General features: G+C 38.6%; 1 non-coding gene across 1 annotated transcript; it reads right to left on the reverse strand.

The window, feature by feature from the left end:
* Positions 1-11,069: 11,069 nt before the first annotated feature.
* LOC131222457 (small nucleolar RNA R71) lies at positions 11,070-11,176 on the reverse strand. Its single transcript, XR_009160056.1, has one exon. It is a non-coding gene; the product is annotated as a small nucleolar RNA R71 (small nucleolar RNA).
* Between the last annotated feature and the right edge of the window lie 7,556 nt (positions 11,177-18,732).

Raw genomic sequence — 18,732 nt, forward strand, 5'->3', positions numbered from 1 at the left:
TTCCGCAGGAAATCCGCGTCCAAAAAATACTAACCGTAATTCCACGTGGGATGCCGAATTTAAAATGCACGCAGTTTGAAGGAAAGTCATGTGAAGGGATCAGAAGTACCATATCAATCCTCCTTTGGACGTCCTTTACGATATTATATTTTATCGAGTTATATGATACTCGGGCGGCGTATGACACTTGATATGCAAGAACTCAGACATTATATATTAACTCAAATAAACTGCCTTGATTATACATTATACTGTCCCCAGATTACCAATATTAGATTGTATGAGCAATTCTAATTTCTTATGTGTGGACACCTGTTTGTGGAAACAGGACCGTTGGATATTTTTCATTTTTAACCATGGAATAAATTTCCATCAATCCGATTGTAAGATAATAAAATAAACTTTTTTTTAAACCATAATTTGGACGATTTAATTTGACTAATTGGAGGCAGGATGTAAAATCTCCACGTGCATGCGTACCATCTATCACACTCTACCAGAGTATCAAAGTTCTTCTCTTTATTCGAGAGAGTCGGTGTGGAGTTTCCTCAGTCTGAGGAAACGTAAAGTATCCTCGGGTCATTAGTTTACACAAATGTGGGCCATGTTTTATTGATCCAGACCGTCTGTTGAAGGGATTCTGCACTGGATACTGAATGGATAGGATCTTTTAATCCCGGGAGTTCTTTTGGGACATGATCCGTAGATGGTTTTATTTGACATCTGATGGTGTAAAAGTGGACCACGGGCCCACTTTATTAACACAAAACCCAAGGATATGTAGCTTCGGTGACCGTGTCATTTTTTAGGACGACGCTGATGTACAGCAGGGCGCTGTATACAGTGGGGCCCACCTTGATGGTTTTTGTGTATATACACCCCGTCCATCCGTGGGACCCATACAACCTGTTTATAATGTCAAGAAAACCTGGATGAAAGGTAAAATATAATGATTAGATTGATCTAAAACTACCGTGGCACAAAAATAATAATTAATAGTCATTCGTCACTTTTTCTAATGGTATGGTCCACCTGAGATATGGTTCTCCTTTAAGTTTGGAATCCCATTCTAAAATGAGATGGAAAAGTTAATGAACGGTGTGGATATAAAAAAAAAAATCAATAAAGTAGGCCCCACACGGTTATAGGAATACCCACTAAGCTATTACCCGGTTAACAGCTACTCCACTCAAGTAAAATGACTAATCAATCCTTTTTAATCGTGGGATCCACATTTATATACGAACAAAAAAAACGGCGCATTTTTATAACGTCGGTGCTGGTTGGTGCACCAACATGATGTGTGTTTAATCCACGCCGTCAATTATGCCGTGAAATAAGCTTGCAACTTGAATGGAGGGCGTGGATAAAATAGATATATCATAGTGGGGCCCACATAGTAGTGACCAGCAGGATCTCAGTACTAAAGGGAAACGGATTGGCTACTCCCCTTGCCACCAGCCCCGTCGCTGGTGGTGGCTACTCTGTGGGCCCCACCATGATGTATGTGTTTCATCCATTCCATTCATCCATTTTTACAGATCCTTTTATAGCTTAAACCCGAAAAGGAAAGGCATATGAATCTCAGGTGGATCACACCACAGGAAAACAATAGTGATTGGATATCCACCATTAAAATCCTCTTAAGGCCCACTGTACTGTTTATTTGACATTCAATCTATTTATTAGGTCATACGGACACAGACGAAGGGAAAAAACAAAGATCAGTTTGATCCAAAAAAATTTTAGTCCCCAAAAAGTTTTTAATGACCGACGTTCATTCAACACTATTTCCTGTAACGTGGTCCATTTGAAATTGGTATATAACACAATTTTGGTATTTTAGCATAAAATGATCTAGAAAAATATATGAAATGAAACACATACGTCATGGTGAAGCCCAGAGAGCACCGAGAACCAGCCACTGCCCGGTGGCGGGGAGTAGCCAATCCGTTTCCCTACTAAAGGGATCACCACCAAATCCGGGTCCAGGTAAAACACACATTATGGTGGGACCCACATAGCACCAGCTAGTTACGACTCAGGGTCAGTGGATTGAGCAGTGGAGGGCCCACCACATCCGACGGTGGTGACATGACACAAGAGCTTTAATTGGTCAACCACACATAACACATTACCTCGCTGCTTCTTCTTTATTCTTTTATAGCTTTGAGCTGTCTACAGCGCATACAAACCCACATGGGGTTAGTCAATCAAAATTCTCGAGTCATGTCACCACAGCTGGAAGTGGTGTGGGCTTCACCACCTACTGCGGCTCTGCTTCCTACGCTGAGGAGTCAGAAAATGCAGGTTGAATTTGGACCATTGACAAAACTATCAGGTCATTTGTTTATTCATTATACATGTAGACTATATGATGATTATATCAGCCAATGGCATCTATTCACTGAAATCATCCTATCAATGGTTCCCATCTTCTACACGTATTCCATGCTTCCACGTGTGAAGCGAGTGCACTTTCAAATTGTTCGCATCGAGGGAGTGGATTTCAACATGCGAGGTTATAAAAAGAGGAGTATTAATGATAACTCAGGCAGCCAACCGCTTTGATACAATGGCACCACATGGAGATAAATTGCCTGCAACACTCGCCACGGCGTAGCCCCTGCTCCGTGAGGCCCACCGTGTTTTATCCACGCCGTCCATACATTTTTCCAGAACGAGGCAGAAGCTCAAGTGGACCACACCACGGGAAAGGTGAGGATGAAACCTTGATAGGGCGCACCATGATGTTTATTTTCCATCACACATGTTCCTAAGGTTAAAAACACAAATATCAGCTTGAACCAAAACCTTCGTGGGCCCAAACAAATTTCAACGGCCAGCATCACTGTTCCTGTTTCCTATAGTGTGTTCCACTTGAGTTTTGTATCTGCCTCATTTTTAGGCCCATGCCCTAAAATAAGCTGAAAAAAAATGAATGGATGGTTTGGATAAGATACATACATCACAATGGGCCCCATGGAGCTTGGCCATGTCGTGCCACATTAACTTTAAGTTCGACCGGAAATTTATAAAACCCATGGTCGTTATTTCCCATGGTTCTTAGTCGCGTGATATTTTTCATTTTTAACCGTTCAATAAATCTCCACCAATCGGGACGGTCAGTTAATTAAAAATTCTGCTAAATGCAACTGTTCTGAAATCGACTCATAATTTGAATATTGTAATTTAAAACCCTTAAAATTTTTTGCTATAATTAACTCACATTGTCACTGACTACCTCTTAATGCTCGAGGTGAGCTTATACATGGGTGGTACTGGTAAAGAATCACACAAATTCGATTAATCAATTGTAAGAAGTCAACGAATCCGACCGATTACTTAAACATCGAGTTTGGCCTCGTGATTTGTTTATACAGGGCCCAAATCTGGCTGACATATCACTGACTAATCAAGACAAGTACAATTAAATAAAGATCTACCAAAATCTGAGATAACTAGGAGTTGGATCTTAATTAACAAACTAAACTAACCCAGTTACCCTTTTACCCTAAGAACCAACGTTTTAGGGTGATTATGATCGAATAGTTATTTTCACTAATTGCGAAAAGGCCATACTATGAACTTAACTAATTCATACCTTGATCATCGCGTTTGAGAAATCTCGCTACCAAATTTATTACAGAAATACCTTTATTATCCGAACAAACTCTAGACCACTCATCAGTGGGCAACAAAACTCGAGACTATAGAAGGGCGTTCATCTTAAAGGGCTTAACGTCCATTATGGAATATTGAGCCAAGATCGCTATTCGAATCGCTCAACTTGGACTTGCAAGAGGAGTGCATGAGATGTGTGAATAACTTTAGAGTCTATTAGGAACTTAAGTTAATTGTTTGTATCCGATTTTTGCCCAAATTGTAGCTTTTGGACCGTTAGATCGTGACCAAATCTAGGGTGACAACCCAAGCCAATACTTTGCACATATCAGTAGAGTCGCGGCCCCAATCAGCAATCGGCAACCGTTGAACTGACTACTAATCATACTCGTCAATCGGCGCATTCAAATGGTGGGCCGATCGCATCCATATGTAGATCCTCACTATAGCCAACTATCCCACGGTTGATATCAACTCTTATGTCCATAATGGACCCCAAAAGTTAGAAATACCATCCTGTAGGGCTAACAACACAATAGCCGTATGACTGATCCGACCCGTACATTGTGTTGTTCATATAGGCTTTACCTTAATGATTAAGATTCATAAAAACTCAATCTATTTTAAAACCATAAATTAAATCATTCATTACTATATGAAGAAAGAAATTTTCTGCATGTAGGTTAAAATATGGAGGAAAATATACTTATTATTTAGGCATGTACAATGAGTGTAAGGATAATACAAACAGTCTGACCAAATATTTCATTAAAAATATTAAAATGACAAAGGTACTAACCTGAAATTACTTCATCAAGAACTGTCTCTTAGTTGTACGTATGATATCTTTTGGTTTTAGTTGTAGTTGGATTAACACACCTCATGTGACTCTTTTCCTTAAAAGGAAGAATCTGCTAGAAAGTTGAGAGAGACAGGGAGGGAGTTAGATAGATAAAAGAAAGAGATATTATGGATAAATAAGATAAGAAGTTAATATTAAATAGGTGACGAAAGATATGGTTTTGGATGAGAGAGAGAGAGAGATGAGATACGAAATCTCTCTATCTCTCTCTCAAATTCAAATTTAAGCGTAAAGTTTTAAAAAAATAATTATAATCTCTACTAAATTTTAAAATTTATTTCTTGTGGGATCATAGGCCCCATACTTGGTGGAAAAAGAAAAAACTTAGAGACTGTGAATTGACTAGGCCCGAATCCGAAATAAAAAACTTAGAGACTATAAGTTGATCCACCAAGTATATTTTGTCACACCTCGAAATTCGGTATCTGAGTTGGTCAAGCCCGAATCTGAATTCCTAGATTGTGAGTTGACTTTAAACAAAATATACATCGCAACCAACTTTATTTCCATGATTTTTAAGGCAATTAGAGTAAATAAAAATAATAAAAATAATTGTCATTAAATAACATCTACAAATCACTCATTGAATATTTAATTAAATTGATATTCACTAATAACAAAATACATTAAAATTTAATTAATTTTTAAATAAACAAGAGAAAAAGTCTTCAATACTGATTCTTCATATACAAACCTTTTAAAACAGTCTATACGAGTGTGAGCGAGATGGCTCGTAGGGTCACATCATTCCCAAAATTGAAAATTCTACGATAACACCAATATAACTTAATAAAATAAATAAGATCAATTATGAGCATTGAATTGACATTTTTAATAACAACAATAACAATTTGTTATTCATAATAACAAAATTAGATAATACAGTCCTCTAAAATCTTTTTTTGGTTCAATCCAGGGCAGAGCGCCCGTGTGTGTTAATCATTTTAAAGAATGACACTTAGCAGAGTATCGATGTCGATCCATTTAGGGAATAACCCTCGACAGAGCACCTGGTGAATAGACTTTTAGGGTAAATACCCAAGGCAGAGCACCCATGCGTGCATATCTTTTAGGGAATCACCCAAGGCAGAACACCCATATCATGCTGATCCTTTCAGGAATGACCCCCGGCAGAGCACATATATCGTGTCGATCCTTTTGGGAATTACCTTGGGCAGAGCACGCGTATCAAAATAACATAAAGATCCTTTCAGGGCAGAGCACCCATAATATAATTAAAAACAGTTAACGATAATCAAATGAATTTATTCCAAATATTATAAATCAAATAAATGCATTCTACATCACGTAAAACCAAAATCAAATCACTTAAATCAGCAATACGAAATAAATAATCAATGAAATCAAAATATATACTAATGTAGTCTTTTCAATCGGGAAAATAACCTACCTACTATTAGAGTGATAGATTTGATGTGATGATGGATTCTACGTGTAAATGGTTTGGGTCCGATTTCGTATAAACTTAGTTTGACGCACTTAGACTAGTAACACTCGGTAAATATTTTCAATGTAAACGATGGCATCCCGACACAAATCATACATGCTAATTTATTAAGACCTATACTAAGGTTTCTAATTCTCTAATATTAAAATATAAGAAAATAACACATTAAATCACTGAGTTGACTAAGTGAGTCGACTCGAATCAAGGCTACTCTAGCGTATGAGATCAAAGGATGGAGAATATAAACTTAGCTCATAAATGACTTTAAGTCGGAATATGGAATCAGCTCGGATGATCGGACTAAGGGGTCAACGGATTGACTCGCCGATTCAACCCCGTTGAAAATGCCTTTGTAACGTTCCAGATTTTCATTGTTTTGAATTTCCAAAAACCCTAAAAAAATTTCTTTATAATTAACTCACATTGTCACTAACCGACCCTTAATACTCGTGGTGAGCGTATACGCGGGTAGTACCAACAACGAACGGCACAATTTTGATTAATCAACTGTAGAAAGCCAACGAATCTACCCGATCACTTAAGCATCGAGTATAACCTTGTGATTTGTTTACGTAGGGCCCATATCTAGTCCACCTATCGCTGACTAATCAAGACGACCACAACTAAATTAAAGATCTACCCAAAGCCGAGACAACTAAGGGTTGGGTCGTAATTAACAAACTAAAGTGACTTAATTATCCATTTAGCCTAGGAACCAACAGTTTAGAGTGATTATAACTGAATAGTCATTTTCACTAATTATGAATAGGCCATACTATAAACATAGTTAATCCGAACCCTAATCATTGGGCACAAGAAATCTTGCAACCTAATTCATTCCAGAAATGCCTTAAATTTTCAAACGAGCTCTAGACCGCTTGTTAATGGGTCACTAGTTCTGAAACTATAAAATAATGTCCATCTTACTAAGCTCGACATCCATCGCGAGAGCCAAACTCGGATAGTGTCTAGGATCGCTCAACTTGAGTCGAAAAGTGGGTTTATGAGAAGTGCAAATATCCTAGGGAAGAACCTGAAACTTAAGTAATTTAAGTTGTATACTCTTTCACGAAGTTGAGAGTTTTGAATCGTCGATTTACGGCCAAACTTAGCACATAGGGTAAGGATAAGTCCCCACACAATTTCATATAACCGCGGCCACAATTGATCATTGCTAATCGTTGATCTGACACAAGCTCTCCACGGCCGATTTGCGTGTCCAATCATACCAAGGTTGCATCTTAGCACAGATCCCTTGGTGGGAGACATACCTCATGGTGTAGATGAACATGTAGGTCCTCCTAGAGCCCCATTTATTATAAATGACCTCCCTTAGGGCATAAATGACAAACAAAGTGGCCTTAGGTCCATTGTTGCACCATCTGTAGCTATAGACAGCTCCCAAATTTCACCCCTTTCTCCCCATCCAAATTTAGCAACCCTAACTTGGGAGAAAGTGAATGGAGGAGTGAGGTCGAAGGAGTAGCTGCTAGAAGAGATTTTATAAATGCTATCTTATCTAGTTCCTAGGTTTGTCAAATTTTATAGTGTCAAAACCTTTTGGAATCTGTATCTTGTTTAACTGTTATTATAAGATCAACTTCATGTCATCCTTGCCAAGCTTGTCTACATTCAAGTACAAAATCAAGAAGTTCAAGTACAACATGAAGAAGTTCAAGTACAACATCAAGAAGTCCAAGTACAAGATTAAGAGGTTCAAGAATAAAAAGTTCAAGTACTGGATCAAGTCTTCAAGTTTCAACTACTTCAAGAGAATGATATATGTTGATTCAACCTCACAAGTAAGGTTTGTTTGACCCTAAATTGACCTTAGGATATGTCATACAATTTGTACTTATATTACAAGTCATTTGATAATTTTATAGGTCATTTTTTTACCAGTCCTAGTCATGGTTCGACTAGTCTAGACACTGGCTCGACTCCAGAAAACCAATAGTGAAGATTTTATACGCCTGGGATTGAGGAAAACAAGGCAAAGGGGCTCGAAAAGGGTCTAGAATGCAAGATCACATGTTTCCCGCCATCCGATCAACTCGAAACTTCATACACGTGATAGGGACCATAAATTAACCGTACATATTAAATTTCAGCCATTGACGATCTCGGGAAGTGGTCCAACGGACAGATCAGCCCATTAATCTTCACTTTGGGGCCCACCTGATATTTGGAACTGCTTCAAACTTGGTGTTGACCGTTGAAATTATATGACAAAGAAGATGGACGGATTGGATTTCTCGAAATCATCACAGTGGACCCCGTATGGGTGGCGTGTGTATTGAAGACACGTGTAGCCGCGCCGCACCCGACCGCTAAAACGCGTCAAAGATGGTTTGACCGACCGTCTTCAGCGAAAACGGCAAGTGCCGTTACAGCGTTCGCACCGCACCACCATCGGTTGCTGTTGTGCGCCCCATACATTGCCCAAACGGACAATCCAAGCCGTCCACCAGAATTCCAGTATCCCTATTGCCAAACTGTAGGTGATCGAATTTCAAAAGAGAACGTTTATGGAAATCTAACTGCTCAAAAACAGGTTGAACGGCAGAGAAAGATAACGGATGGGCCTCATCAAAAGAAGGTAAAAATTGTTTGTTCCTGACAGAAATCTCGTCCTCTATCCAATGGACGGACTGGATTTCCAAAAAAAGTTCAATAATGGACCCAACCATCATCGCAGCGTCGGTTTGGCGTCCGCGAAACGCACGGACGCTGCCAGTTTTTGCGGAAATTAGTGGGCCCCACTCGTCAACCTTCCGGAAGATCTGATCCGTCCATCGTGTAGAGGGCTTCGAGAGCTTCAAAACCATGTTGATATTCCTCGCCCATGCGTACACACGTGTGCGGTACAGAGGCCAAAAGTAGACTGCCCCGGGACGTTCAAAACTGAGTTTTTTGAGATTTCTTCTGTGGGCCGCGCTAATGAACCTTCAAAACCATCCATCTTTGATGAAATTTCGTTCTGAATCCAATGGACGGGGTGAATTTTCCAGAAAATACCTCTGTGGGGCCCACCGATCACGGCTGCAAAAATTTGTACTCCGAGTCCTTCTACGACTCTGCCACCGACCCCAGCCATCCAGCAGCTATAAAAGGGGAGTTTTGGACGTGGGAAAGGCATTCAGAACCAGGGGATTCCAGATCTGGAGCAAGGGAGAGAAGAAAGAGAAGAAAGAGAAGAAAGAAGAGAGAAAGAGATTGTTTGGTTTGACGTTTCTTTTATGAATTTTATTTAATATTTTTATGGATTTTATGGGTACTAATCTCTCAGCTAGGGCTGAGATGAAGCCCTAATTTGATTAGCTCTTGTATTGGTTGATTTACTTTGAATTTCAATTAATTTGTTTCTTTCTTTAAGTGGGCTTTATGGGTTTAAATTCTATACTTCTCCATCTATGATTAAAGTATATATATGGATGTTGTTTAGATGCTTATTATAGGTGCTTGTGTCTGATCAAGAACAAGTTTCCTATAGAGGAAGAAACAGGGTGCTTTAATGAATGTACATTCCATGTACCCGACCAAGGATATGGGATATGTCATTCATGGCATTGCTTAAAGGAATTAGGCAGTTTGTATGCCCGATTAAGGACACAGATTGTGCTTTCTCTGTATAAGTGGTATCAATCTAGATCAAGGTGAATCAACAGACAAAACAAGGGTTAGGATAATTAGGGGTGGATTCGAAAGTCCTAGTGCTCTCTCTCTGATTGAATTTTCTTCCCTGTTCTTAATTAATTGTTTTTCATAAAATTGTGCTTAGTAATTCATTCCATTATTTGTTGGATTAGTTAAGGAGAATCATAGATTTGAATTGTGACGACCAGTCCTCGTGGGAACGATCTCGTAATACGTACCGTATCTACATCTGATTCGTATACTTGCGAGTTTAAAAATCATTTAAATCATGTTGGTTTAAATAAAACATCAAGTTTTTGGCGTCGTTACGTTCCAAATTAGATTTAGGATTCTCTCTTATCATAATTCATAGTCTTAGGTTTTTTGACTAACTTTAGGTTAAATTTTTTTTTTTTTAGAAACTAACCTATTTCCTGTTTTGTAGGGACCTGACATAAACTACTAATTTGGTAATCTCTTTCCGAATTTTCTATTTTTTTCTAATTTCTATTTTTAGAATCAAGGTTTTATTTTTTTTAGAAGTTTCTATTTCTAGGCTATTTTATTTTATTTTTAGAAATTTCCTATTTTCTAATTCTAGATTCTGATTCTTCTTTCAAGTAACTTTCTATTTTCTAGTTTTAGAAATTTTTCCCTTTTTAGAAACTAACTTAGTTTTTTATTTCTAAGATTACAAACTTTCTTTTTTAGAAATTAACCGTTGCTTAGGATTTTTTCTAGCATTATTTTAGGAATTTAATTTATTTTTATTTTCTTTTTGTTTACAGGAATTGAGGAAGGAAGCTGCTAAATAACATTGTCTTCAAAAGGAGGAGCTCCCTATTCTTCAGACATCAATCATCTCCTTTTCCGGGTTCTTTCTTCCCATTCTTATTTACATAGTTTTAACTTGTTTTAGAATCTCATAGTTTCTAGGTCTAGTTTTATTTCTCTTAGGTTGCTTCTTAGTTTAGTTTTCTTTCTTACATTGCAATAACATAGTTTATGCTAGGACGTAGATCCCTGAATATAGAACTAGCACCGTTTGATCCTGAGATTGAAAGAACAATTCGTGAAAGATTGAGAAATAATCCTGTTGAAATGGCGAATGAGACTGAAGTTAAAGCTCTCAAAGATTATTCAGCTCCTGTCCAATTTAATGCGCCTTCATGCATAGTGTTGCCAACCACTACGGTAACACACTTTGAACTTAAACCTGGAGTCATACAATTGTTGTCATCCTTTTATGGATTGGATAAGGAGGACCCATATCATCATGTGAAAGAATTCTTAAAGATTTGCTCCACCTTTAAGTTCCAAAACTTCTCAGACGATTCGATCCGCCTATGCCTGTTTCCTTTTTCTTTGAAGGATAAGGCGAAAGCATGGTTGAATTCTCTAGAAGTTGGATCTATCACTACATGGGACCAACTGTCTAAGAAGTTCTTAAACAAGTTCTTCCCCGTTCACAAAACCAATGCCCTCCGTAGAGAAATTACTAACTTCACACAAAAAGAGGGCGAGCACTTTCATGAATGTTGGGAAAGATGGAAGGACTTGCTTCTTAAATGTCCTCACTATGGTTTTGAGAAGTGGCAACAAGTTCAATACTTCTATGATGGTCTGACACCACAGAACCGTCGCATGGTTGATGCCACTAGTGGAGGGTCATTCATGACCAAAAGTGATGTCGAAGCGTGGAACTTCTTTGAAACCTTGTGCGAAAATTCCCAGCAATGGTATTATACAAATAGATGTGACCTAAGTCCCCACCCACTATAGAGAGTTTGTATATAAGAGATATTACTCATGACAGAGCTGAGCGACAAGCTTGTTATCCTGACAAAGAAATTTGATTCTCTGGTATTAAATAATGGACCACCACAAACAGCTCAAGTCGAGGCATATGCCACATGTTCTAGTCTTGCCCATCCTATGCAGTCTTGTCCATCTGGTGCAGCATTCCCAGAACTTCTCTCTGAACAAGTTCATGCTATGAACACTTTTCAAAAATCTGGGAATGATCCTTACTCGAACACATACAACCCAGGGTGGGCTAGACATCCAAATTTCTCTTGGGCAAAAGGACCACAACAAGGAGGACCATCTGGAAATCCTCCCATGCAACCGCACCTCCAAGTTGGCAGTCAACAACCTCAACAGTTTCCACAATATCAACAACTGCCTACACAATCAAGGAAACCATCTCTTGAGGATACACTCCATCTTTTCATGCAGAGTTCTCTCCAATTCCAAAAAGACACCCAACAAACCTTACTGGCCAACCAGCAAAGCTTACATGCAAATGCACAATCCATTGCCAAGCTGGAAGTACAAATGGGTCAACTAGCTGCCACATTGAGTGAGAGAGAGAAGGGCAAGTTCCCTAGCCAACCCGAGGCTAATCTAAAGGGACAGTATGAGATTGGCTCTAATTCCAACCAAGGGTAATATCATGAACAGGCCAAATCGATCACTACCCTTAGGTTAGGCAAGCAGATTGATAACAGAATAGAGATGCCTGGGGATGAATCAAATTCTAAAACAGAAGATCAATATGAATGCATCCAAAGTCCAAAAGCTCTCAGAATCTCCAAGATCCACAAATGTCCCACCATATTTGCCCAAAGCACCCATTCCTCCACGACTCGCACCAATAAAGAAAAGAAATAACTTTGATGAAATCTTGGATGTGTTTCAAAAAGTGCAAGTCAACATCCCGTTGCTTGACGCTATCAAGCAAGTCCCTGCTTACGCTAAGTTTCTTAAAGATTTATGCACTCAAAAGCGTAAGCAGAATGTTCATAAGAAAGTCTTCCTTGCAGAGCAGCTCAGCTCCATGATTCAACATAACACCCCTCCTAAATTTAGGGATCCAGGAGCTCCCACCATTTCTTGCGGCATAGGAGATCATAAGATCGGGAAGGCATTACTTGATTTAGGGGCGAGTGTCAATTTGTTACCATATTCGGTTTATGAGCCTAGGACTTGGTGAGTTGAAACCGACTAAGGTAACATTACAACTAGCCGATAGATCTGTCAAGGTGCCCCGGGGTGTTATTGAAGATGTGTTAATCCAGGTTGATAAATTTTATTTTCCAGTGGATTTCATAGATATAGATACTCAGCCTGTCCAGAATCTTCATAGTCAGATCCCAGTCATTTTGGGTCGTCCATTTTTTGCCACATCTAATGCTATTATCAATTGCAGGAATGGAGTTATGAAATTGTCCTTTGGTAACATGAATATTAAACTCAATGTTTTTAATGCACAACAACAACCCTCAGATTTGGAAGACATATTACAAGTCGACATGATCAAGACCCTTCTGCAGGACTCCTTCCGTACATCTTTCGAAGATCCTCTTGAGACATGCTTAGCACAATCGGGCATGGATTTTGACAATGATAGTCCCATCCATGAAGTCAATGCATTGCTCGACTCTACTCCTATATTGGAGACCTGAAAAATGGAGAGCGAAAGTGGAACCTCTTCATCCCTCTGAGACTCTTCCTGACAGTACAGTTTGTAACTCTGAGAAGACAAAGGCGAGCAGGCTGCTTAATGTTCATATAAGGCAACAATTGAACGGAAGATAGAAAAAATCCAGGGAGTATGCCCCACTGTATGGATGGATCATGTTGTGGTAATATCGCATAACATGCAAAGGAAGCGTGATCCTAACATAGAAGAAGTCGTTCGAGTAGAAGTCCTTAAATTATTTGACGACAGTGTCAGTTGCCTTATTTCAGATAGCACAGTTCATGGGAACTCACATCACTTGTCTGGGATTTTCATTTTTCTTAGTTAGTTACTTCAATGTTTGTGGGTAACATTATTGCAAACCCTCACGAGACTACAACTCGTCCACTAGGGGTAACCTAGGGGTTTAAAGGCTTGTTGCATGCGCTAAATGCAATCGAGAGCACTGCGAAAGTGGTATAGGTAGGATCTTCTTTTGTTTTTCTTTTTGTTATTTTTGCTTATGTTGATTTCTCTCTTGTGCTAACTCGCTTTTACGTTGAAATTTTTCACAAATTTTGAGAAAGCTTCTTGATTCTCCATCCAGGTATTATCTTTTCATCACTCCTCTTTTATTCTCGTTGTCCCATGTGCATTGCTTGTTTATTTCTTTTACATTGAGGACAATGTAGATTTTAGGTTGGGGGTGGGCGATTAGGGTACCTAATCAGTATTTTCTTGGTCTTGAGCAAAAATTTGTGGAAATTTTAAATTTTTTTTTTGGAATTTCTATTGAATTCAAAGTGATTTTGAAGGATAGTGTGATTTTAACATTATAAGATTTGTGATGTTGTTAACTTATGACTCTTGGATTCGGCCATCTGCATGATTTCACAGTCAATTTTGAATTGTTAACCCATGATTAGAAGTTGTAAAACATTGATTGAGCCATGATTTCACATATCACATCTCGCTTACACATTAGGTTTTGGTTCGATAACTGAATGATTAACTTGGTAAAAAGAAGAATTAAAAGGCTAACTCTTCACCATAGGTTTGCTCCCTATAGGTGTAGATTTGATTTTCCATAGTTGACATATAAATAAAAAAAAAAATGAATGAAAAGTATGGCGACGAGTTTTCACCATAGGTTTGCTCCCTATAGATGAGGATTTGATTCCCTTCCTTGGCGTACTGTTCATAAAGAAAATCAAAAATATGAAGGCTGAAAGGTTAAGCTACAATGCTAGTGTTGGTTGTCAGGAATTCTGTTGTTAATTACCAATTTTAGCATTGGAACTCTTAATGATTGTAAGCTGAGATTATACTATACACCTGTGGAACTCAATGTTTAGGAATGTTCTAATTAATGGATTAATATGTTGAACTTGATTATGAAGTTTACTGTGAGCTTGATTTCAGGAGAAAATTCTACTTACCATTCATGAATCTTAGAATTTTCACATCTCAGCTATCTGTTCACAAGTCACTTGAGTTTACAGAATCGTCTTTTATTTCTAAAATTATTTTTCGCATGTTTTGCTGACTAGCAAAATGCTGGTTGGGGTTGTGATCGGGGTCAAATATTGCATATCGGACCCAATTATTGCCTTTTACGTACATGATGAGGCTTAATGGAGTGTTTTACTCGTGTTTTTATTACGGGATGGATCGAGTGTGTATTGAAAATTGATGTTAAAGACATGGATTTTATGATCCAAAGTCTCCAGAGCATGGGATGGACTCCAGAAAACCAATAGTGAAGATTTTATACGCCTGGGATCTGAGGAAAGCACGATAAAGAGGCTCGAAAAGGGTTCAGAATGCAAGATCACATGTTTCCCGCCATCCGATCAACTCGAAACTTCATACACGTGATAGGGACCATAAATTAACCGTACATATTAAATTTCAGCCATTGACGATCTCGGGAAGTGGTCCAACGGACAGATCAGCCCATTAATCTTCACTTTGGGGCCCACCTGATATTTGGAACTGCCTTAAACTTGGTATGACAAAGAAGATGGACGGATTGGATTTCTCGAAATCATCACAGTGGACCCCGTATGGGTGGCGTGTGTATTGAAGACACGTGTAGCCGCGCCGCACCCGACCGCTAAAACGCGTCAAAGATGGTTTGACCGACCGTCTTCAGCGAAAACGGCAAGTGCCGTTACAGCGTTCGCACCGCACCACCATCGGTTGCTGTTGTGCGCCCCATACATTGCCCAAACGGACAATCCAAGCCGTCCACCAGAATTCCAGTATCCCTATTGCCAAACTGTAGGTGATCGAATTTCAAAAGAGAACGTTTATGGAAATCTAACTGCTCAAAAACAGGTTGAACGGCAGAGAAAGATAACGGATGGGCCTCATCAAAAGAAGGTAAAAATTGTTTGTTCCTGACAGAAATCTCGTCCTCTATCCAATGGACGGACTGGATTTCCAAAAATAATTAGAGAATGGGCCCCACCATCATCGCAGCGTCGGTTTCGCGTCCGCGTAACGAACGGTCGCTGTCCGTTTTTGCGAAGGATTGTGGGCCCCGTACGTCACCCGTACGGCCTATCCGATCCGTCCATCGTGTAGAGGGCTTCGAGAGCTTCAAAACCATGTTGATATTCCTTACCCATGCGTACACACGTGTGCGGTACAGAGGCCAAAAGTAGACTGCCCCGGGACGTTCAAAACTGAGTTTTTTTGAGATTTCTTCTGTGGTCCGCGCTAATGGACCTTCAAAACCACCCATTCTTGACTGAAATTTCGTTCTGAATCCAATGGACGGGGTGGATTTTCCAGAAAATACCTCTGTGGGGCCCACCGATCACGGCTGCGAAAATTTGTACTCCGAGTCCTTCTACGACTCTGCCACCGACCTCAGCCATCCAACAGCTATAAAAGGAGAGTTTTGGATGTGGGAAAGGCATTTAGAACCAGGGGATTCCAGATCTGGAGCAAGGGAGAGAAGAAAGAGAAGAAAGGGAAGAAAGAAGAGAGAAAGAGATTGTTTGGTTCGACGTTTCTTTTATGAATTTTATTTAATATTTTTTATGGATTTTATGGGTCACTAATCTCTCAGCTAGGGCTGAGATGAAGCCCCTAATTTGATTAGCTCTTGTATTGGTTGATTTACTTTGAACTTCAATTAATTTGTTTCTTTCTTTAAGTGGGCTTTATGGGTTTAAATTCTATACTTCTCCATCTATGATTAAAGTATATATATGGATGTTGTTTGGATGCTTATTATAGGTGCTTGTGTCTGATCAAGAACAAGTTTCCTACAGAGGAAGAAACAGGGTGCTTTAATGAATGTACATTCCATGTACCCGACCAAGGATATGGGATATGTCATTCATGGCATTGCTTAAAGGAATTAGACAGTTTGTATGCCCGATTAAGGACACAGATTGTGCTTTCTCTATTTAAGTGGTATCAATCTAGATCAAGGTGAATCAACAGACAAAACAAGGGTTAGGATAATTAGGAGTGGATTCGAAAGTCCTAGTGCTCTCTCTGATTGAATTTTTCTTTCCTGTTCTTAATTAATTGTTTTTCATAAAATTGTGCCTAGTAATTCATTCCATTATTTGTTGGATTAGTTAAGGAGAATCATAGATTTGAATTGTGACGACCAGTCCTTGTGGGAACGATCTCGTAATACGTACCGTATCTGCATCTGATTCGTATACTTGCGAGTTTAAAAGTCTTCAAGTTTCAACTACTTCAAGAGAATGATATATGTTGATTCAACCTCACAAGTAAGGTTTGTTTGACCCTAAATTGACCTTAGGATATGTCATACAATTTGCACTTATATTACAAGTCATTTGATAATTTTATAGGTCATTTTTTTACCAGTCCTAGTCATGGTTCGACTAGTCTAGACACTGGCTCGACCAGTCCAAGAATTTTCTCAACCAGTCTAAAGTTGTTATGGATTTTTTAAAATTTTCTGTTGGACCCTCGACCAGTCCTGGAGATTGCTCGACCAGTCGAGTAAACAGTGCTCGACCAGTCATGCAGGCTCAATTCAAAGTCTAGCAACATTTCTGGGTCCCACTCGACCAGTCGAGTAACGATCTTATCTTATCGCGCCAGAAATTTTGCAATGTTGTTGGTCCTTTGACCATTCAAATGACCACTAGGCCAGTCGAGCGAACAATATTTTTGCTTATAAATTGAGGACGATTTTTAGAGTTTCATAACTCATTCCAAAGATTTTAAAGTCACAACTCTGAGAACTCGATCTCCATTATTGTGAAGCTATTGTGATGTATTTATATATTATTTTCATAGCTTTTTTGGTTATTTAATTCTTTGATCTCTTCATTCCATTCTATTTGATGTTAAAGGGGATTTTTGTATTTAACCCTTTGTGAGATCCAAGAAGTTAAATCCAATGTAGCCTAAGGTTGGATTTAAATTAAAATTCATTTAGACCTATAACCCTATCATTTGAGAGATTGAACATTGAACATTGAACATTCTACGTCTCAAAAGAATCGGTTCTACTGGGCTACAACGAAGTACTTTCTTCAGATAAGTATAATTTTAATTTGCTGTATTTGGTTTGTAAGATTGTTAGAAAATCTTTCATTTTTGGTTTTGACTGAGATAGCCAAAAAATCTCAGTGAGTGGGGTTTTAATTGTGGTTTGAAAACACAATTGTGAAGGTTTTGGGTGAACCTTGGAAAACTTATTTCATAGTGAAAGCCAATATCCCGTGGGTGAGGATATTGGGAGTGGAGTAGTTGTGTGGCTATTTTGTAACAATTGGTGTACACACAAGCAAACCACTATAATGTTGAAGTTATGGTGAATGTTTATTATTGTGCATTTGTGGTGAATGATTGTAATTTATTTTTTGCACATGTGGTGAATGTTGTAATAGTAGTAGATATTTATTTCTATTTTATTTTTTATTCATCTGTATTGGTTTGGGACTTTGATACACAGACTGTTCTAGAAATCAGGTTGTCCTACCATAAGCCATTGATTTTTGGTGTAAGGTTGTCCTTAGAACAACATCTGTATCAACCTTTCAATACTTATGCATTTAAGATTGCTATTTATTTCTGCTATTTGGGATTGATAAATGCTATCTTGTTCTAGTTCTTTCTTAATTCCGCATTTAAATTTTAATTAGGCATAGTCCTATTAACTCCACCTCCCCCCCCCCTAAGACTCTTAGCTCGACTTTTCAAGTGGCATTAGAGCCTAATAGCTCATTTATTTGGATTTATTTCCTGAGCTAACTGATTTGAGCTTATATCATGTCAAATTTTGATAGCCTTTCAATTACTAGGCCACCACCATTTGATGGCTCCAATTATGCCTATTGAAAAGTCAGAATGAGAATTTTTTTGAGATCTATTAATGAAAATGTGTGACAATCTACAGTGATTAGGTGGAACCCACCTACCATTGAAGTTCTAGGCATTGATGGTATTAAAACTCTTAAGGTTGCACCTTATAATACTTTGACCACTCTTCAGAAAAATGAGGGCAGTGCCAATCCAAGGCTTTAAATGCAATTACTTGCGCACTATCACCAGATGAATTCAAAAGGATTATATCTTGTGATACTACAAAACAAGCCTGAGATATTTTAGGAATGACACACGAGGATACGATTACTATCAAGAAATCTAAACTTCAAATCCTCACCACTAGGTTTG

The sequence above is a fragment of the Magnolia sinica genome, chromosome 1 (assembly GCF_029962835.1).
Source record: "Magnolia sinica isolate HGM2019 chromosome 1, MsV1, whole genome shotgun sequence".
In the NCBI taxonomy this organism is placed as follows: Eukaryota; Viridiplantae; Streptophyta; class Magnoliopsida; order Magnoliales; family Magnoliaceae; genus Magnolia; species Magnolia sinica.